General features: G+C 38.4%; 1 protein-coding gene across 1 annotated transcript in view; it reads left to right on the forward strand.

Moving 5' to 3' along the window:
- LOC111944947 (uncharacterized) overlaps window positions 1-23,803 on the forward strand; it is a 225,502-nt gene that overhangs the window by 58,061 nt on the left and 143,638 nt on the right.

Raw genomic sequence — 23,803 nt, forward strand, 5'->3', positions numbered from 1 at the left:
ATCTAAGAAAAATACCTCAAAATTCCTCATGTCTCCTCAAAGTCCTTCAAAATTCCAGAAACATCCCACAAAATTCCACAAACATACCAACAAACTCCCTAAATCTTCTCAAAACCCTACCACATTCCAGAAAAATCCCACAAAAACTTTTCCAATTTCCACTCATCCTAGAAAAATCCCTCAAAATACTTCAAGTCTCTTTAAAATCTTACCAAATTCCAGAACATTCCACAACATTCCAAAAAAATTGCACAACCTTCCAGAAACCTCCTACAAAATTCTTTACAATTTCACAAAACCCTACCAAATTCCAGAAACTTCCCACTAAACCTCCACCAATTTGCACACAATCTAAGAAAAATCTTTCAAAATTCTTCAAGTCTAGTCAAAATCCCACAAAATTCCAGAAACATCCCACCAAATTCCAGAAAAATCACACAAAATTCCACATACATCCCATCAAACTCCATAAATCTTCTCAAAACGCTACCAAATTCCAGAAACACCCCACAAAATCTTTACAAATTTCCACACATCCTAGAAAATTCCCTCAAAATTCTTCAAGTCTTCTCAAAATCTCACTAAATTCCAGAACATTCCACAACATTTCAAAAAAATCGCACAACATTCCAGAAACCTCCCACAAAATTCTTTACATTTTTGCAAAACTCCACCAAATTCCAGAAACATCCCACAAAATCTCCACAAATTTCCACACAATCTAAGAAAAATACCTCAAAATTCTTCATGTCCCCTCAAAGTCTTTCGAAATTCCACAAACTTCCCACACAATTCCCTAAATCTTCTCAAAACCCTTCCAAATTTTAGAAACATCCCACAAAAACTCTTCCTATTTCCAAAAATTCCACAAACATCCCCCAAAATTCCAGAAAAATCTTCTCAAAACCCTACCAAATTCCAGAAATATCCCACAAAATCTTGACAAATTTCCACACAATCTAAAAAAAACCCTCAAAATTCTTCATGTCTCCTCAAAATCTCACCAAATTCCAGAAACATCCCACAAAATCTCCAAAAATTTCCACACAATTTAAGAAAAATACTTCAAAATGCTTCATGTCTCCTCAAAGTCAAAAACTTTAAAAATTTCCACACATCATCGAAAAATCCCGCAAAATTCTTCAAGTCTCTTTAAAATCTTACCAAATTCCAGAACATTCTACAACATTCCAAAAAAATCGCACAACCTTCCAGAAACCTCATACAAAATTGTTTACATTTTCACGAAACCCTACCAAATTGCAGAAACTTCCCACTAAACCTCCACCAATTTGCAAGCAATCTAAGAAAAATCTTTCAAAATTCTTCAAGTCTAGTCAAAATCCCACAAAATTCCAGAAACATCCCACCAAATTCCAGAAAAATCACACAAAATTCCACATACATCCCATCAAACTCCCTAAATCTTCTCAAAACCCTACCAAATTCCAGAAACTTTGCACAAAACCTCCTCCATTTTGCACACAAGCTAAGAAAAATACCTCAAAATGCTTCACGTCTCTTCAGTCTACCAAATTCCAGAAACATCCCACAAAATCTCCTCCAATTTGCAAGCGATCTAAAAAAAATCTTTCAAAATTCTTCAAGTCTGTCAAAATCCCACAAAATTCCACAAACATCCCAAAAAATTCCACAAACATCCCAACAAACTCCCTAAGTCTTCTCAAAACGCTACCAAATTCCAGAAATATCCCACAAAATCTTTACAAATTACCACACAATCTAAGAAAAATACCTCAAAATTCTTCAAGTCTTCTCAAAATCTCACCAAATTCCAGAACATTCCACAACATTTCAAAAACATCGCACAACATTCCAGAAACCTCCCACAAAATTCTTTACTTTTTCACAAAACTCCACCAAATTCCAGAAACATCCCACAAAATCTCCACAAATTTCCACACAATCTAAGAAAAATACCTCAAAATTCCTCATGTCTCCTCAAAGTCCTTCAAAATTCCAGAAACATCCCACAAAATTCCACAAACATACCAACAAACTCCCTAAATCTTCTCAAAACCCTACCACATTCCAGAAAAATCCCACAAAAACTTTTCCAATTTCCACTCATCCTAGAAAAATCCCTCAAAATACTTCAAGTCTCTTTAAAATCTTACCAAATTCCAGAACATTCCACAACATTCCAAAAAAATTGCACAACCTTCCAGAAACCTCCTACAAAATTCTTTACAATTTCACAAAACCCTACCAAATTCCAGAAACTTCCCACTAAACCTCCACCAATTTGCACACAATCTAAGAAAAATCTTTCAAAATTCTTCAAGTCTAGTCAAAATCCCACAAAATTCCAGAAACATCCCACCAAATTCCAGAAAAATCACACAAAATTCCACATACATCCCATCAAACTCCATAAATCTTCTCAAAACGCTACCAAATTCCAGAAACACCCCACAAAATCTTTACAAATTTCCACACATCCTAGAAAATTCCCTCAAAATTCTTCAAGTCTTCTCAAAATCTCACTAAATTCCAGAACATTCCACAACATTTCAAAAAAATCGCACAACATTCCAGAAACCTCCCACAAAATTCTTTACATTTTTGCAAAACTCCACCAAATTCCAGAAACATCCCACAAAATCTCCACAAATTTCCACACAATCTAAGAAAAATACCTCAAAATTCTTCATGTCCCCTCAAAGTCTTTCGAAATTCCACAAACTTCCCACACAATTCCCTAAATCTTCTCAAAACCCTTCCAAATTTTAGAAACATCCCACAAAAACTCTTCCTATTTCCAAAAATTCCACAAACATCCCCCAAAATTCCAGAAAAATCTTCTCAAAACCCTACCAAATTCCAGAAATATCCCACAAAATCTTGACAAATTTCCACACAATCTAAAAAAAACCCTCAAAATTCTTCATGTCTCCTCAAAATCTCACCAAATTCCAGAAACATCCCACAAAATCTCCAAAAATTTCCACACAATTTAAGAAAAATACTTCAAAATGCTTCATGTCTCCTCAAAGTCAAAAACTTTAAAAATTTCCACACATCATCGAAAAATCCCGCAAAATTCTTCAAGTCTCTTTAAAATCTTACCAAATTCCAGAACATTCTACAACATTCCAAAAAAATCGCACAACCTTCCAGAAACCTCATACAAAATTGTTTACATTTTCACGAAACCCTACCAAACTGCAGAAACTTCCCACTAAACCTCCACCAATTTGCAAGCAATCTAAGAAAAATCTTTCAAAATTCTTCAAGTCTAGTCAAAATCCCACAAAATTCCAGAAACATCCCACCAAATTCCAGAAAAATCACACAAAATTCCACATACATCCCATCAAACTCCCTAAATCTTCTCAAAACCCTACCAAATTCCAGAAACTTTGCACAAAACCTCCTCCATTTTGCACACAAGCTAAGAAAAATACCTCAAAATGCTTCATGTCTCTTCAGTCTACCAAATTCCAGAAACATCCCACAAAATCTCCTCCAATTTGCAAGCGATCTAAAAAAAATCTTTCAAAATTCTTCAAGTCTGTCAAAATCCCACAAAATTCCACAAACATCCCAAAAAATTCCACAAACATCCCAACAAACTCCCTAAGTCTTCTCAAAACGCTACCAAATTCCAGAAATATCCCACAAAATCTTTACAAATTACCACACAATCTAAGAAAAATACCTCAAAATTCTTCAAGTCTTCTCAAAATCTCACCAAATTCCAGAACATTCCACAACATTTCAAAAACATCGCACAACATTCCAGAAACCTCCCACAAAATTCTTTACTTTTTCACAAAACTCCACCAAATTCCAGAAACATCCCACAAAATCTCCACAAATTTCCACACAATCTAAGAAAAATACCTCAAAATTCCTCATGTCTCCTCAAAGTCCTTCAAAATTCCAGAAACATCCCACAAAATTCCACAAACATACCAACAAACTCCCTAAATCTTCTCAAAACCCTACCACATTCCAGAAAAATCCCACAAAAACTTTTCCAATTTCCACTCATCCTAGAAAAATCCCTCAAAATACTTCAAGTCTCTTTAAAATCTTACCAAATTCCAGAACATTCCACAACATTCCAAAAAAATTGCACAACCTTCCAGAAACCTCCTACAAAATTCTTTACAATTTCACAAAACCCTACCAAATTCCAGAAACTTCCCACTAAACCTCCACCAATTTGCACACAATCTAAGAAAAATCTTTCAAAATTCTTCAAGTCTAGTCAAAATCCCACAAAATTCCAGAAACATCCCACCAAATTCCAGAAAAATCACACAAAATTCCACATACATCCCATCAAACTCCATAAATCTTCTCAAAACGCTACCAAATTCCAGAAACACCCCACAAAATCTTTACAAATTTCCACACATCCTAGAAAATTCCCTCAAAATTCTTCAAGTCTTCTCAAAATCTCACTAAATTCCAGAACATTCCACAACATTTCAAAAAAATCGCACAACATTCCAGAAACCTCCCACAAAATTCTTTACATTTTTGCAAAACTCCACCAAATTCCAGAAACATCCCACAAAATCTCCACAAATTTCCACACAATCTAAGAAAAATACCTCAAAATTCTTCATGTCCCCTCAAAGTCTTTCGAAATTCCACAAACTTCCCACACAATTCCCTAAATCTTCTCAAAACCCTTCCAAATTTTAGAAACATCCCACAAAAACTCTTCCTATTTCCAAAAATTCCACAAACATCCCCCAAAATTCCAGAAAAATCTTCTCAAAACCCTACCAAATTCCAGAAATATCCCACAAAATCTTGACAAATTTCCACACAATCTAAAAAAAACCCTCAAAATTCTTCATGTCTCCTCAAAATCTCACCAAATTCCAGAAACATCCCACAAAATCTCCAAAAATTTCCACACAATTTAAGAAAAATACTTCAAAATGCTTCATGTCTCCTCAAAGTCAAAAACTTTAAAAATTTCCACACATCATCGAAAAATCCCGCAAAATTCTTCAAGTCTCTTTAAAATCTTACCAAATTCCAGAACATTCTACAACATTCCAAAAAAATCGCACAACCTTCCAGAAACCTCATACAAAATTGTTTACATTTTCACGAAACCCTACCAAATTGCAGAAACTTCCCACTAAACCTCCACCAATTTGCAAGCAATCTAAGAAAAATCTTTCAAAATTCTTCAAGTCTAGTCAAAATCCCACAAAATTCCAGAAACATCCCACCAAATTCCAGAAAAATCACACAAAATTCCACATACATCCCATCAAACTCCCTAAATCTTCTCAAAACCCTACCAAATTCCAGAAACTTTGCACAAAACCTCCTCCATTTTGCACACAAGCTAAGAAAAATACCTCAAAATGCTTCACGTCTCTTCAGTCTACCAAATTCCAGAAACATCCCACAAAATCTCCTCCAATTTGCAAGCGATCTAAAAAAAATCTTTCAAAATTCTTCAAGTCTGTCAAAATCCCACAAAATTCCACAAACATCCCAAAAAATTCCACAAACATCCCAACAAACTCCCTAAGTCTTCTCAAAACGCTACCAAATTCCAGAAATATCCCACAAAATCTTTACAAATTACCACACAATCTAAGAAAAATACCTCAAAATTCTTCAAGTCTTCTCAAAATCTCACCAAATTCCAGAACATTCCACAACATTTCAAAAACATCGCACAACATTCCAGAAACCTCCCACAAAATTCTTTACTTTTTCACAAAACTCCACCAAATTCCAGAAACATCCCACAAAATCTCCACAAATTTCCACACAATCTAAGAAAAATACCTCAAAATTCCTCATGTCTCCTCAAAGTCCTTCAAAATTCCAGAAACATCCCACAAAATTCCACAAACATACCAACAAACTCCCTAAATCTTCTCAAAACCCTACCACATTCCAGAAAAATCCCACAAAAACTTTTCCAATTTCCACTCATCCTAGAAAAATCCCTCAAAATACTTCAAGTCTCTTTAAAATCTTACCAAATTCCAGAACATTCCACAACATTCCAAAAAAATTGCACAACCTTCCAGAAACCTCCTACAAAATTCTTTACAATTTCACAAAACCCTACCAAATTCCAGAAACTTCCCACTAAACCTCCACCAATTTGCACACAATCTAAGAAAAATCTTTCAAAATTCTTCAAGTCTAGTCAAAATCCCACAAAATTCCAGAAACATCCCACCAAATTCCAGAAAAATCACACAAAATTCCACATACATCCCATCAAACTCCCTAAATCTTCTCAAAACCCTACCAAATTCCAGAAACTTTGCACAAAACCTCCTCCATTTTGCACACAAGCTAAGAAAAATACCTCAAAATGCTTCACGTCTCTTCAGTCTACCAAATTCCAGAAACATCCCACAAAATCTCCTCCAATTTGCAAGCGATCTAAAAAAAATCTTTCAAAATTCTTCAAGTCTGTCAAAATCCCACAAAATTCCACAAACATCCCAAAAAATTCCACAAACATCCCAACAAACTCCCTAAGTCTTCTCAAAACGCTACCAAATTCCAGAAATATCCCACAAAATCTTTACAAATTACCACACAATCTAAGAAAAATACCTCAAAATTCTTCAAGTCTTCTCAAAATCTCACCAAATTCCAGAACATTCCACAACATTTCAAAAACATCGCACAACATTCCAGAAACCTCCCACAAAATTCTTTACTTTTTCACAAAACTCCACCAAATTCCAGAAACATCCCACAAAATCTCCACAAATTTCCACACAATCTAAGAAAAATACCTCAAAATTCCTCATGTCTCCTCAAAGTCCTTCAAAATTCCAGAAACATCCCACAAAATTCCACAAACATACCAACAAACTCCCTAAATCTTCTCAAAACCCTACCACATTCCAGAAAAATCCCACAAAAACTTTTCCAATTTCCACTCATCCTAGAAAAATCCCTCAAAATACTTCAAGTCTCTTTAAAATCTTACCAAATTCCAGAACATTCCACAACATTCCAAAAAAATTGCACAACCTTCCAGAAACCTCCTACAAAATTCTTTACAATTTCACAAAACCCTACCAAATTCCAGAAACTTCCCACTAAACCTCCACCAATTTGCACACAATCTAAGAAAAATCTTTCAAAATTCTTCAAGTCTAGTCAAAATCCCACAAAATTCCAGAAACATCCCACCAAATTCCAGAAAAATCACACAAAATTCCTCATACATCCCATCAAACTCCATAAATCTTCTCAAAACGCTACCAAATTCCAGAAACACCCCACAAAATCTTTACAAATTTCCACACATCCTAGAAAATTCCCTCAAAATTCTTCAAGTCTTCTCAAAATCTCACTAAATTCCAGAACATTCCACAACATTTCAAAAAAATCGCACAACATTCCAGAAACCTCCCACAAAATTCTTTACATTTTTGCAAAACTCCACCAAATTCCAGAAACATCCCACAAAATCTCCACAAATTTCCACACAATCTAAGAAAAATACCTCAAAATTCTTCATGTCCCCTCAAAGTCTTTCGAAATTCCACAAACTTCCCACACAATTCCCTAAATCTTCTCAAAACCCTTCCAAATTTTAGAAACATCCCACAAAAACTCTTCCTATTTCCAAAAATTCCACAAACATCCCCCAAAATTCCAGAAAAATCTTCTCAAAACCCTACCAAATTCCAGAAATATCCCACAAAATCTTGACAAATTTCCACACAATCTAAAAAAAACCCTCAAAATTCTTCATGTCTCCTCAAAATCTCACCAAATTCCAGAAACATCCCACAAAATCTCCAAAAATTTCCACACAATTTAAGAAAAATACTTCAAAATGCTTCATGTCTCCTCAAAGTCAAAAACTTTAAAAATTTCCACACATCATCGAAAAATCCCGCAAAATTCTTCAAGTCTCTTTAAAATCTTACCAAATTCCAGAACATTCTACAACATTCCAAAAAAATCGCACAACCTTCCAGAAACCTCATACAAAATTGTTTACATTTTCACGAAACCCTACCAAATTGCAGAAACTTCCCACTAAACCTCCACCAATTTGCAAGCAATCTAAGAAAAATCTTTCAAAATTCTTCAAGTCTAGTCAAATCCCACAAAATTCCAGAAACATCCCACCAAATTCCAGAAAAATCACACAAAATTCCACATACATCCCATCAAACTCCCTAAATCTTCTCAAAACCCTACCAAATTCCAGAAACTTTGCACAAAACCTCCTCCATTTTGCACACAAGCTAAGAAAAATACCTCAAAATGCTTCATGTCTCTTCAGTCTACCAAATTCCAGAAACATCCCACAAAATCTCCACAAATTTCCACACAATCTAAGAAAAATACCTCAAAATTCCTCATGTCTCCTCAAAGTCCTTCAAAATTCCAGAAACATCCCACAAAATTCCACAAACATACCAACAAACTCCCTAAATCTTCTCAAAACCCTACCACATTCCAGAAAAATCCCACAAAAACTTTTCCAATTTCCACTCATCCTAGAAAAATCCCTCAAAATACTTCAAGTCTCTTTAAAATCTTACCAAATTCCAGAACATTCCACAACATTCCAAAAAAATTGCACAACCTTCCAGAAACCTCCTACAAAATTCTTTACAATTTCACAAAACCCTACCAAATTCCAGAAACTTCCCACTAAACCTCCACCAATTTGCACACAATCTAAGAAAAATCTTTCAAAATTCTTCAAGTCTAGTCAAAATCCCACAAAATTCCAGAAACATCCCACCAAATTCCAGAAAAATCACACAAAATTCCACATACATCCCATCAAACTCCCTAAATCTTCTCAAAACCCTACCAAATTCCAGAAACTTTGCACAAAACCTCCTCCATTTTGCACACAAGCTAAGAAAAATACCTCAAAATGCTTCACGTCTCTTCAGTCTACCAAATTCCAGAAACATCCCACAAAATCTCCTCCAATTTGCAAGCGATCTAAAAAAAATCTTTCAAAATTCTTCAAGTCTGTCAAAATCCCACAAAATTCCACAAACATCCCAAAAAATTCCACAAACATCCCAACAAACTCCCTAAGTCTTCTCAAAACGCTACCAAATTCCAGAAATATCCCACAAAATCTTTACAAATTACCACACAATCTAAGAAAAATACCTCAAAATTCTTCAAGTCTTCTCAAAATCTCACCAAATTCCAGAACATTCCACAACATTTCAAAAACATCGCACAACATTCCAGAAACCTCCCACAAAATTCTTTACTTTTTCACAAAACTCCACCAAATTCCAGAAACATCCCACAAAATCTCCACAAATTTCCACACAATCTAAGAAAAATACCTCAAAATTCCTCATGTCTCCTCAAAGTCCTTCAAAATTCCAGAAACATCCCACAAAATTCCACAAACATACCAACAAACTCCCTAAATCTTCTCAAAACCCTACCACATTCCAGAAAAATCCCACAAAAACTTTTCCAATTTCCACTCATCCTAGAAAAATCCCTCAAAATACTTCAAGTCTCTTTAAAATCTTACCAAATTCCAGAACATTCCACAACATTCCAAAAAAATTGCACAACCTTCCAGAAACCTCCTACAAAATTCTTTACAATTTCACAAAACCCTACCAAATTCCAGAAACTTCCCACTAAACCTCCACCAATTTGCACACAATCTAAGAAAAATCTTTCAAAATTCTTCAAGTCTAGTCAAAATCCCACAAAATTCCAGAAACATCCCACCAAATTCCAGAAAAATCACACAAAATTCCTCATACATCCCATCAAACTCCATAAATCTTCTCAAAACGCTACCAAATTCCAGAAACACCCCACAAAATCTTTACAAATTTCCACACATCCTAGAAAATTCCCTCAAAATTCTTCAAGTCTTCTCAAAATCTCACTAAATTCCAGAACATTCCACAACATTTCAAAAAAATCGCACAACATTCCAGAAACCTCCCACAAAATTCTTTACATTTTTGCAAAACTCCACCAAATTCCAGAAACATCCCACAAAATCTCCACAAATTTCCACACAATCTAAGAAAAATACCTCAAAATTCTTCATGTCCCCTCAAAGTCTTTCGAAATTCCACAAACTTCCCACACAATTCCCTAAATCTTCTCAAAACCCTTCCAAATTTTAGAAACATCCCACAAAAACTCTTCCTATTTCCAAAAATTCCACAAACATCCCCCAAAATTCCAGAAAAATCTTCTCAAAACCCTACCAAATTCCAGAAATATCCCACAAAATCTTGACAAATTTCCACACAATCTAAAAAAAACCCTCAAAATTCTTCATGTCTCCTCAAAATCTCACCAAATTCCAGAAACATCCCACAAAATCTCCAAAAATTTCCACACAATTTAAGAAAAATACTTCAAAATGCTTCATGTCTCCTCAAAGTCAAAAACTTTAAAAATTTCCACACATCATCGAAAAATCCCGCAAAATTCTTCAAGTCTCTTTAAAATCTTACCAAATTCCAGAACATTCTACAACATTCCAAAAAAATCGCACAACCTTCCAGAAACCTCATACAAAATTGTTTACATTTTCACGAAACCCTACCAAACTGCAGAAACTTCCCACTAAACCTCCACCAATTTGCAAGCAATCTAAGAAAAATCTTTCAAAATTCTTCAAGTCTAGTCAAAATCCCACAAAATTCCAGAAACATCCCACCAAATTCCAGAAAAATCACACAAAATTCCACATACATCCCATCAAACTCCCTAAATCTTCTCAAAACCCTACCAAATTCCAGAAACTTTGCACAAAACCTCCTCCATTTTGCACACAAGCTAAGAAAAATACCTCAAAATGCTTCACGTCTCTTCAGTCTACCAAATTCCAGAAACATCCCACAAAATCTCCTCCAATTTCCAAGCGATATAAAAAAAATCTTTCAAAATTCTTCAAGTCTGTCAAAATCCCACAAAATTCCACAAACATCCCAAAAAATTCCACAAACATCCCAACAAACTCCCTAAGTCTTCTCAAAACGCTACCAAATTCCAGAAATATCCCACAAAATCTTTACAAATTACCACACAATCTAAGAAAAATACCTCAAAATTCTTCAAGTCTTCTCAAAATCTCACCAAATTCCAGAACATTCCACAACATTTCAAAAACATCGCACAACATTCCAGAAACCTCCCACAAAATTCTTTACTTTTTCACAAAACTCCACCAAATTCCAGAAACATCCCACAAAATCTCCACAAATTTCCACACAATCTAAGAAAAATACCTCAAAATTCCTCATGTCTCCTCAAAGTCCTTCAAAATTCCAGAAACATCCCACAAAATTCCACAAACATACCAACAAACTCCCTAAATCTTCTCAAAACCCTACCACATTCCAGAAAAATCCCACAAAAACTTTTCCAATTTCCACTCATCCTAGAAAAATCCCTCAAAATACTTCAAGTCTCTTTAAAATCTTACCAAATTCCAGAACATTCCACAACATTCCAAAAAAATTGCACAACCTTCCAGAAACCTCCTACAAAATTCTTTACAATTTCACAAAACCCTACCAAATTCCAGAAACTTCCCACTAAACCTCCACCAATTTGCACACAATCTAAGAAAAATCTTTCAAAATTCTTCAAGTCTAGTCAAAATCCCACAAAATTCCAGAAACATCCCACCAAATTCCAGAAAAATCACACAAAATTCCTCATACATCCCATCAAACTCCATAAATCTTCTCAAAACGCTACCAAATTCCAGAAACACCCCACAAAATCTTTACAAATTTCCACACATCCTAGAAAATTCCCTCAAAATTCTTCAAGTCTTCTCAAAATCTCACTAAATTCCAGAACATTCCACAACATTTCAAAAAAATCGCACAACATTCCAGAAACCTCCCACAAAATTCTTTACATTTTTGCAAAACTCCACCAAATTCCAGAAACATCCCACAAAATCTCCACAAATTTCCACACAATCTAAGAAAAATACCTCAAAATTCTTCATGTCCCCTCAAAGTCTTTCGAAATTCCACAAACTTCCCACACAATTCCCTAAATCTTCTCAAAACCCTTCCAAATTTTAGAAACATCCCACAAAAACTCTTCCTATTTCCAAAAATTCCACAAACATCCCCCAAAATTCCAGAAAAATCTTCTCAAAACCCTACCAAATTCCAGAAATATCCCACAAAATCTTGACAAATTTCCACACAATCTAAAAAAAACCCTCAAAATTCTTCATGTCTCCTCAAAATCTCACCAAATTCCAGAAACATCCCACAAAATCTCCAAAAATTTCCACACAATTTAAGAAAAATACTTCAAAATGCTTCATGTCTCCTCAAAGTCAAAAACTTTAAAAATTTCCACACATCATCGAAAAATCCCGCAAAATTCTTCAAGTCTCTTTAAAATCTTACCAAATTCCAGAACATTCTACAACATTCCAAAAAAATCGCACAACCTTCCAGAAACCTCATACAAAATTGTTTACATTTTCACGAAACCCTACCAAATTGCAGAAACTTCCCACTAAACCTCCACCAATTTGCAAGCAATCTAAGAAAAATCTTTCAAAATTCTTCAAGTCTAGTCAAATCCCACAAAATTCCAGAAACATCCCACCAAATTCCAGAAAAATCACACAAAATTCCACATACATCCCATCAAACTCCCTAAATCTTCTCAAAACCCTACCAAATTCCAGAAACTTTGCACAAAACCTCCTCCATTTTGCACACAAGCTAAGAAAAATACCTCAAAATGCTTCACGTCTCTTCAGTCTACCAAATTCCAGAAACATCCCACAAAATCTCCTCCAATTTGCAAGCGATCTAAAAAAAATCTTTCAAAATTCTTCAAGTCTGTCAAAATCCCACAAAATTCCACAAACATCCCAAAAAATTCCACAAACATCCCAACAAACTCCCTAAGTCTTCTCAAAACGCTACCAAATTCCAGAAATATCCCACAAAATCTTTACAAATTACCACACAATCTAAGAAAAATACCTCAAAATTCTTCAAGTCTTCTCAAAATCTCACCAAATTCCAGAACATTCCACAACATTTCAAAAACATCGCACAACATTCCAGAAACCTCCCACAAAATTCTTTACTTTTTCACAAAACTCCACCAAATTCCAGAAACATCCCACAAAATCTCCACAAATTTCCACACAATCTAAGAAAAATACCTCAAAATTCCTCATGTCTCCTCAAAGTCCTTCAAAATTCCAGAAACATCCCACAAAATTCCACAAACATACCAACAAACTCCCTAAATCTTCTCAAAACCCTACCACATTCCAGAAAAATCCCACAAAAACTTTTCCAATTTCCACTCATCCTAGAAAAATCCCTCAAAATACTTCAAGTCTCTTTAAAATCTTACCAAATTCCAGAACATTCCACAACATTCCAAAAAAATTGCACAACCTTCCAGAAACCTCCTACAAAATTCTTTACAATTTCACAAAACCCTACCAAATTCCAGAAACTTCCCACTAAACCTCCACCAATTTGCACACAATCTAAGAAAAATCTTTCAAAATTCTTCAAGTCTAGTCAAAATCCCACAAAATTCCAGAAACATCCCACCAAATTCCAGAAAAATCACACAAAATTCCACATACATCCCATCAAACTCCATAAATCTTCTCAAAACGCTACCAAATTCCAGAAACACCCCACAAAATCTTTACAAATTTCCACACATCCTAGAAAATTCCCTCAAAATTCTTCAAGTCTTCTCAAAATCTCACTAAATTCCAGAACATTCCACAACATTTCAAAGAAATCGCACAACATTCCAGAAACCTCCCACAAAATTCTTTACATTTTTGCAAAACTCCACCAAATTCCAGAAACATCCCACAAAATCTCCACAAATTTCCACACAATCTAAGAAAAATACCTCAAAATTCTTCATGTCCCCTCAAAGTCTTTTGAAATTCCACAAACTTCCCACACAATTCCCTAAATCTTCTCAAAACCCTTCCAAATTTTAGAAACATCCCACAAAAACTCTTCCTATTTCCAAAAATTCCACAAACATCCCCCAAAATTCCAGAAAAATCTTCTCAAAACCCTACCAAATTCCAGAAATATCCCACAAAATCTCCACAAATTTCCACACAATCTAAGAAAAACCCTCAAAATTCTTCATGTCTCCTCAAAATCTCACCAAATTCCAGAAACATCCCACAAAATCTCCAAAAATTTCCACACAATTTAAGAAAAATACTTCAAAATGCTTCATGTCTCCTCAAAGTCAAAAACTTTAAAAATTTCCACACATCATCGAAAAATCCCGCAAAATTCTTCAAGTCTCTTTAAAATCTTACCAAATTCCAGAACATTCTACAACATTCCAAAAAAATCGCACAACCTTCCAGAAACCTCATACAAAATTGTTTACATTTTCACGAAACCCTACCAAATTGCAGAAACTTCCCACTAAACCTCCACCAATTTGCAAGCAATCTAAGAAAAATCTTTCAAAATTCTTCAAGTCTAGTCAAATCCCACAAAATTCCAGAAACATCCCACCAAATTCCAGAAAAATCACACAAAATTCCACATACATCCCATCAAACTCCCTAAATCTTCTCAAAACCCTACCAAATTCCAGAAACTTTGCACAAAACCTCCTCCATTTTGCACACAAGCTAAGAAAAATACCTCAAAATGCTTCACGTCTCTTCAGTCTACCAAATTCCAGAAACATCCCACAAAATCTCCTCCAATTTGCAAGCGATCTAAAAAAAATCTTTCAAAATTCTTCAAGTCTGTCAAAATCCCACAAAATTCCACAAACATCCCAAAAAATTCCACAAACATCCCAACAAACTCCCTAAGTCTTCTCAAAACGCTACCAAATTCCAGAAATATCCCACAAAATCTTTACAAATTACCACACAATCTAAGAAAAATACCTCAAAATTCTTCAAGTCTTCTCAAAATCTCACCAAATTCCAGAACATTCCACAACATTTCAAAAACATCGCACAACATTCCAGAAACCTCCCACAAAATTCTTTACTTTTTCACAAAACTCCACCAAATTCCAGAAACATCCCACAAAATCTCCACAAATTTCCACACAATCTAAGAAAAATACCTCAAAATTCCTCATGTCTCCTCAAAGTCCTTCAAAATTCCAGAAACATCCCACAAAATTCCACAAACATCCCAACAAACTCCCTAAGTCTTCTCAAAACCGTAACAAATTCCAGAAACATCCCACAAAAATTTCCACAAATTTCCACACATCCTAGAAAAATCCCTCAAAATTCTTCAAGTCTCCTCAAAATCTCACAAAATTCCAGAACATTCCACAACATTTCAAACACATCGCACAACATCCCAGGAACCTCCCACAAAATTCTTTACATTTTCGCAAAACTCCACCAAATTCCAGAATCATCCCACAAAAACTCTTCCAATTTCCACAAAATTCCACAAACATCCCACAAAATTCCAGAAAAATCTTCTCAAAACCCTACCGAATTCCAGAAACATCCCACAAAATCTCCTCCATTTTGCAAGCGATCTAAAAAAAATCTTTCAAAATTCTTTAACTCTAGTCAAAATCCCACAAAATTCCACAAACATCTCAAAAAATTCCACAAACATCCCAACAAACTCCCTAAATCTTCTCAAAACCCTACCAAATTCCAGAAACATCCCACAAACACTTTTCCAATTACCACAAAATTCCAAAAATATTCCACCAAATTCCAGAAAAATCCCACAAAATTCCACAAACATCCCAACAAACTCCCAAAGTCTTCTCAAAACCCTACTAAATTCCAGAAATATCCCACAAAATCTTTACAAATTACCAGACAATCTAAGAAAAATACCTCAAAATTCTTCATGTCTTCTCAAAACACTACCAAATTCCAGAAACATCCCACAAAATCCTTTACATTTTTGCAAAACTTTCTCACATTCCAGAAACACCCCACAAAATCTTTACAAATTTCCACACATCCTAGAAAAATACCTCAAAATTCTTCAAGTCTTCTCAAAATCTCTCCAAATTCCAGAACATTCCACAACATTTCAAAAAAATCGCACAACATTCCAGAAACCTCCCACAAAATTCTTTACATTTTCACAAAACTCCACCAAATTCCAGAAACATCCCACAAAATCTTTACAAATTACCACACAATCTAAGAAAAATACCTCAAAATGCTTCATGTCTCTACAATGTCTAACAAATTCCAGAAACATCCCACAAAATCTCCACAAATTTCCACACAATCTAAGAAAAATACCTCCAAATTCTTCATGTCTCCTCAAAGTCCTTCAAAATTCCAGAAACATCCCACAAAATTCCACAAACATCCCAACAAACTCCCTAAATCTTCTCAAAACCCTAAAAAATTCCAGAAACATCCCACAAATTTCCACACCATCTAAGAAAAATACCTCAAAATGCTTCATGTCTCTACAATGTCTACCAAATTCCAGAAACATCCCACAAAATCTCCTCCAATTTGCACACGATCTAAGAAAACTCTTTCAAAATTGTTCAAGTCTGGTCAAAATCGCACAAAATTCCAGAAACATCCCAAAAAATTCCACAAGCATCCCAACAAACTCCCTAAGTCTTCTCAAAACCCTACCAAATTCATGAAATATCCCACAAAATCTTTACCACTCAATCTAAGAAAAATACCTCAAAATTCTTCATGTCTCCTCAAAGTCTTTCGAAATTCCACAAACATCCCACACAATTCCATGAACGTCCCAACGAACTCCTTAAACCTTCCCAAAACCCCACCAAATTCCAGAAACACCCCACAAAAACTTTACAAATTTCCACACATCCTAGAAAAATCCCTCAAAATTCTTCAAGTCTCCTCAAAATCTCACCAAATTCCAGAACATTCCACAACATTTCAAAAAAATCGCACATTCCAGAAACCTCCCACAAAATTCTTTACATTTTCACAAAACTCCACCAAATTCCAGAATCATCCCACAAAAACTCTTCAAATTTCCACAAAATTCCACAAACATCCCACAAAATTCCAGAAAAATATTCTCAAAACCCTACCAAATTCCAGAAACATCCCACAAATTCTACAAAAATCTCCACAAAATTCCACAAACATTCCACCAAATTCAAGAAAAATTTTCTCAAAACCCCACCAAATTCCAGAAATATCCCACAAAATCTTCACAAATTTCCACACATACTAAGAAAAACCCTCAAAATTCTTCATGTTTCCTCAGTCTTTCAAATTCTAGAAATATCCCACAAAATCTCCACAAATTACCACACAATCTAAGAAAAATACTTCAAAATGCTTCATATATCCTCAATGTCCTTCAAAATTCCAGAAACATCCCACAAAATTCCACAAACATTCCAACAAACTCCTTAAGTCTTCTCAAAACCCTAACAAATTCCAGAAACATCCCTCAAAATCTCCACAAATTTCCACACAATCTAAGAAAAATACTTTAAAATGCTTCATGTCTCTTCAAAGTCTACCAAATTCCAGAAACATCTTACAAAATATCCCCCAATTTGCATAGAATCGAAGAAAAATCTTTCAAAATTCTTCAAGTCTAGTCAAAATCCCACGAAATTCCAGAAACATCCCAGCAAACTCCCTAAATCTTCTCAAAACCCTACCAAATTCCACAAACATCCCACAAAAACTTTTCCAATTTCCACAAAATTCCACAAACACTCCACCAAATTCCAGAAAAATCCCACAAAATTCCACAAACATTCCAACAAACTCCCTAAGTCTTCTCAAAACCCTACCAAATTCCAGAAATATCCCACAAAATCTTTACAAATTACCACACAATCTAAGAAAAATACCTCAAAATTCTTCATGTCTCTTCGAAGTCTTTTAAAATTCCAGAAAAATCCCACAAAATTCAATGAACATCCCAACAAACTCCTTAAATCTTCTCAAAACCCCACCAAATTCCAGAAACTTCCCACAAAAACTTTACAAATTTCCACACATCCTAGAAAAATCCCTCAAAATTCTTCAAGTCTTCTCAAAATCTCACCAAATTCCAGAACATTCCACAACATTTCAAAAAAATCGCACAACATTCCAGAAACATCCCACAAAATTCTTTACATTTTTACAAAACTCCACCAAATTCCAGAAACATCCCACAAAATCTCCACAAATTTCCACACAATCTAAGAAAAATACCTCAAAATTCTTTATATCTAGTCAAAATTCCTCAAAATTCCAGAAACATCCCAGAATATTCCAGAAAAATCCCACAAAATTCCACAAACATCCCAACAAAATTTCTAAATCTTTTCAGAACCATACCATATTCCAGAAACTTCCCACAAAATCTTCACAGATTTCCACAAAATCGAAGAAACATCCCTCAGAATTTTTCAAGTCTCCTCAATATCCCACAAAATTCCACAAAAATCCCACAAAATTCCACAATTATTACACAAAATTCCACAAATATCTCAGAAAATTCCAGTAAAATCTGATTAAATTGTTAGCGTTCAGGAACACACATAATCACAGATGATTATATGCGGGTGCTTTATTAAGTGATCTGGGTGTCAGGGGTACACATACCCAAATCTCTCCCATCTTGGTTTTGAGTTGAACATATTTTCATAGTCTAGCATTATATAACTCACATATTAATTATTAAACTTACATTGTTCTATTGTATGCATTGTTTTTACCCAAGCATGGATTGCTCCTGATCCGCTCCAGCCCCCTAACATTGTTCCTCACGTTCTTTAAACAATAATTACAGCTAATCACATCTAACAATTGTATCATGATCATCTACTGATTACACAGGTGTAATTTTGACTTGATTTTTACCAAGTACAAGGCCTAACATTTCCCAGCGCCAACTTTTCCAAGGCCTTTCCAAACCTAACTAACTTTATAAGTCCCCAAATTTTCTAACATTTTGAGACCTTTTACTATCACTTACAGGACTTGTGTGCTCCAGACCCCTCACCAGCCTTGTTGCCCTTCTCTGGACACGCTCCAGCCCATCCATGACCTTCCTAAATAAATTGGGGGCCCAGAACTGGACACAGCACTCGAGTTGCTGCCCAACCAGTGCAGAGTAGAGGGGAGGAATCCCTGCCCTGCTCCTGCTGGCCACACTGTTCCTGATCCAGGCCAGGAGCCATTGGCCTTCTTGGCCACCTGGGCACACTGCTGGCTCATGCCCAGCCTGCTGTCCATCAGTGCCCCAGCTCCCTTTCTGCCTGGCTGCTGTCCAGACACTCTGTCCCCAGCCTGTAGCACTGCAGGGGTCATTGGGGCCAAAGTGCACGACCCGACACTTGGACTTGTTAAACCTCACCTTGTTGGGTTTGGGCCCTGGATCCAGCCTGTCCAGCTGCCTGTGCAGAGCCCTCCTACCCTGCAGCACATCAACACTCCCAGCCAACCTGCTGTCACCATGGTTCCATGGGGCCCTAGAGTGTCACAATGGTCTCCAGGATTCCATGAAGCCTCCCAGCAGTCCAGTTTTGGATCATACTGGGAGTGACTGGACTCATACTGGGAGTATCTGAGAATGACTGGGAACATACCATGCACATCATCCCCCATACTGGGGGTGACTGGGAGCAACTGGGAGCGTGCTGGGAACCAACGGCATCATACTGGGACTGACTGGGTTGATCTAGTCAGAGGCAAATGGGACCATCCTAGGAGTGCTGCCATGTGACAAGGATCATACTGGAGCTTACTGGGCTCATACTGGTGTTGAAAGGGAACAGCTGGGATCTCTGAACACCAAAGGTTTTTTTCCTGCCCACTGAAGAAGGAGCTTCCCAGTATCCATGTGTGAGGGGACCTTCACCTGAACCAGATGCTGTTAGGAGAAAAAGCTGCCTCTGCTGGCAAATCCCACACAACAAGTTAATGCCAAGAGAGAGCATTTTACTTTCACAACTTCCCTCCTGGAGTCATAGTCCTTTTGGATCACACAGCAAGCAAAAGAACAGCACAAAATATAAGGCTGTGTCCAGTTTTTGGCTGGGTGAGCAAACAGAGGGAGTTCCAGGATCTGCTGCCACAGACTCTCGGGGAACAGAACCCCCCCAGGCTCCATTCCAAATGCTGTGCACACCCTGCTGGCTACAAACAACCCCTTTTTTAAGAAGTTGTTGGCAGGAGCTCTCCCAAATAAATGGCATCTTAATGGCAATTTTCATTCAAAATCACCTTCGTTCCAGTGAAAGAACAAAAGGCCCAGAGCAATCCCAAAGGCACACATGGTGCACCTGGGGAAATCCTCGACTTAGGGGCCCAGTGGGTTATAAAATACCCATAAGAAGCCACAGAGTGCAGTGTGCAAACTGCAACAACCACTTGCTGGATCATTTTGGCTGTGCTGCACATGTCTGCAGACTCTCTGTCCCCCTGCAAGGACAGAAGGACACCCATCAGGGGCTGGGCTGGCTGCTGAGAATGCCTCAGGCAGGACGATCCTCAGGCAATGAGCAGGTGCCCAGAGCCGCTCTGACACTGAGGCCTCTGTGCCCCACAGCAACGGGAACACCACAAGGACACGGCAACGTTCCTGTGACATCACAGCAGCAGCTCCCCCAAAAATTGCCTGCAAGGTTCTCCTGGGTCACCAAGGAGCACAAAGGATCCTCAGAGGGCACAACCTATTGCTCAAAGGATCCAAGAGGAACTCAGAAAATGCAGCAAATGAGGACACCCCACAGCCCAGCCTGAACACTGAGAACGAACAAAGATGTGACCAAACCAAAGGAAATACAACTTTTGGTCACTGATGCTTCTGACTATAACCAGCAAGGCTTGTTCCATCTGGGATCTTTGTTCTAGAAACAAGCAACATTCTCTGCTGTAACTGTACATAAAGCTGGAACTTGGGGAAAAGAAGTTTTGTGTGACTTCTTGGACATCTTGTGGAGAGGGTGTCCAAGGCAATGGACTCACAAGCGGTGTCCCTGCCCTCCCGACTAACAACTGCCATCTCTCCTTCAGCCCCATGCGTGTCTCCAACAACCTCCTGACAAGGGCCTCCATCCACACATTCCATCACCAGCCACAGATCCTCATCCACGAGGTCACCCAGCATCCCTGAGGCCACAGCAGGGAGTGCTCCTGACATCTGGTACAGCACTGTGGCTTTCCTGGGATCCTTCTGGTGCCTGTGGCTGAGAGGAGTAGGGTGGATGGAACCAGGACAGGTCACAGATCAGCAGCCCCACTGCAAGCAGTGCTTTCTCCTGCTGTGTGGGGACCGTGGGGTGACTGATATTGGGACTTCTCTGGCTTTGGCTCCTGCAGACCACACAGTGGCTCAGACACTGGCCTGAGGGAAGGGGTCTCATGGAAACCCGGCACAGGCATTTCTCTTTGGAGAGGGGGTTCTGCAGGGAGAAGGGAGAACAAGAGACGTTCCTGTCTCCTGAGATTCCCCCTCCTCTTTCAGCAGCCATACCACAATCCATCAATACCAGAGTTCATAGGATCACTTCCTTGCCAGGGAGCACAAGGCACTCAAAACTGAGCCCTGCCAGAGCCCAGCCCTGCCTGCCCATTTGGAGGGTGTGGGGGAATGGAATTTCAGCAGGAGCTGACCCACAATGATACTTTGCCGCTTGTGGGTTTCTCACAGCCTTAGAAGGAGTTTGAGATCTCTGTCCCCAACACCCGCTCACCCTTCAAGTGCACACACGCGCCTGGGGGCAATTCAGGGTCCCTGGAGTGGTGGCTGCTAATCTTGGAAACAGGAGCTGTTGTCTTTTCCAATGGCCTTAACTCCCTTCTAGCTATTAGAAAGTGGCTGAGTAAAGGAAATGACCCTGGAGGAAGGGGACCAGAACCTTGGAAAAAGATGAAACATCTTTTGTCTGAATTACAAATTAAATCGCTTTCATTTATTTCTTTAGTACTACTCTATTACTACAAACAAAAATATGTTTCTGAGCTGATTGTTGGGATTCGGGGCTTTATTTCTTGTTCTTGTTGTTGTTATTATTATTTATTAGTATTACTTTTCATTGTCAAGACTTTTAAATCTTAGACATAAATAACAATGGCTGGATGTCACACACAGGGAAAAATCCCTTGTTTTTCCCACCAGAATTAAACTGGACACTCAACTCCAAGTTGCCAGTGGATTCTAAAGACGGAAAATCCTGTTAATGCCGAGTTTGGTGTGGTTTGGAGCTGGGGAAAGGTCTGATCCCCTCCCAGAGGCGCCCCAAGCCCGCTCTGCTGCCACTTCTGCACTCGCGGCCCCTCACGGCGGCCCTGCCCTGGGGACATGGTGGGACCCCCTCCTGCCAGGGCTGAGGCTCCTCATGGCCCCTCACAGCCCCTCATGGCCCCATAGAACTTCTCATGGGCCCATAAAACCTCTCATGGCCTCTCATGGTCCCTCATGGCCTCTCAAAGCCCTTCATGGCCCCTTATTTTTCCTCACGGCCCCTCTCAGCTCCAGGCGCGGGGCTCCTCCCAAAGGAGAAGGGGTCGGGCCCTGCTCTTTCTCCTTTTATTTCGGTCCCTTCATAGCGACGAGTAAACAAAGGCTGAATGGAGCCTTTCCCCAGCGTTTCCCTCGGGGTTCATTGCGGGCTGAAGCTCTGTGCAGGCGCTGGCCCCAGTGCCAACATCCCTGCAGCCCCCAAGGCCTTTGCTGTCCCCCCGTGTCCATTCCCTGTCCCCGAGTCCCGCCCGGCTCTGGCAGCAGCAGCAGCCGCAGCGCAGCGGGCGCCGGCCCGGCCCGGCCGGGGCTCCCGGCCACGAGCAGCAGCAGCGCCGGCCCTTCCCACCTGCTCCTGCCTCGGCTTGCCAGGGCTTTTGCCAGGGCAATTCTGGACTACAGCAACAATCCCCCACAAACAGCCCTGATTCCTCAGGCCCGCCTCTGCTGCCCTCAGCCAGCCCTCAGAGGAAGAAAGGATCGGGTTCCAGCGCTGTTTTCAGCACTGTTTTACTCACCCTGAGGTGACAGCAGGAGGCTGTTGGTGCCTTGGCCTTTGCAATTGTGGATCCCAGCTGATCTTGCCCCTCTTCTGCTTGCCACTTGAATTTTAGCAGTACAAGTGCAATTGCCTCTTTCAATCAGTGCTACCCACTGTGCTTTTTTGACAGGGAACTCGGACTGCTTGTTAAAAAGGCCTCATGAGTAGTAGATCTCCAAATGCTCCCAACTCCCTGAGCACAAAATCAAAGAGAATTAAAGCCACACAGGTCACATTTGCAGTGCTCAAACACAGCCCTGTTGCTGCTGCTGCTGCTGAAATAGAATCAACTGACAGAGGCCATCACAGAAATTGCCTTTACAGTGGCAAATAAAATGAAAAAATCGACCAGGAGAAAGAAAAAACAGAACTCCCCAACTCGCTTCACTGTTTCTATTGAGCAGCTGAAGAAAAAGGAACAGGACACCTTTCAGGCAGTCCCACAAGCTCAGGGTTCTCATTTCATGGGGAATCTGAGATGCAATTGGCCTTTTTAAAAGGATAAAACAAAGGGAATGAATTGGAAATTATTAGGAAAAAGTGTACCTTCTTATATACAAAGTTCACCAAGTCATTCCCTGCATTTCTCCTTTTCACATTCTTTCTGTCATCCAGAGAGGTCCAGCCTATCATGTTCTGATGCTTATCATCAACTGATTGTGCTCTTGATTTCTACCACTGCAAGAGATGTAGAATCATCTAAACTGAACACAGAAACAAACTCTCTCTGTCAGCCCATCTTCATGTTCCAGAGCACTTTCAAGGTGTCCATGGGGGATTTGGAATGATCAGCTCTCCACTTCTGGCTGCACACCCTGGAGATTCTTTCTCCACA

The sequence above is a fragment of the Cyanistes caeruleus genome, unplaced genomic scaffold (genome assembly GCF_971803275.1).
Source record: "Cyanistes caeruleus unplaced genomic scaffold, bCyaCae1.hap1.1 HAP1_SCAFFOLD_69, whole genome shotgun sequence".
NCBI classification, from domain to species: domain Eukaryota; kingdom Metazoa; phylum Chordata; class Aves; order Passeriformes; family Paridae; genus Cyanistes; species Cyanistes caeruleus.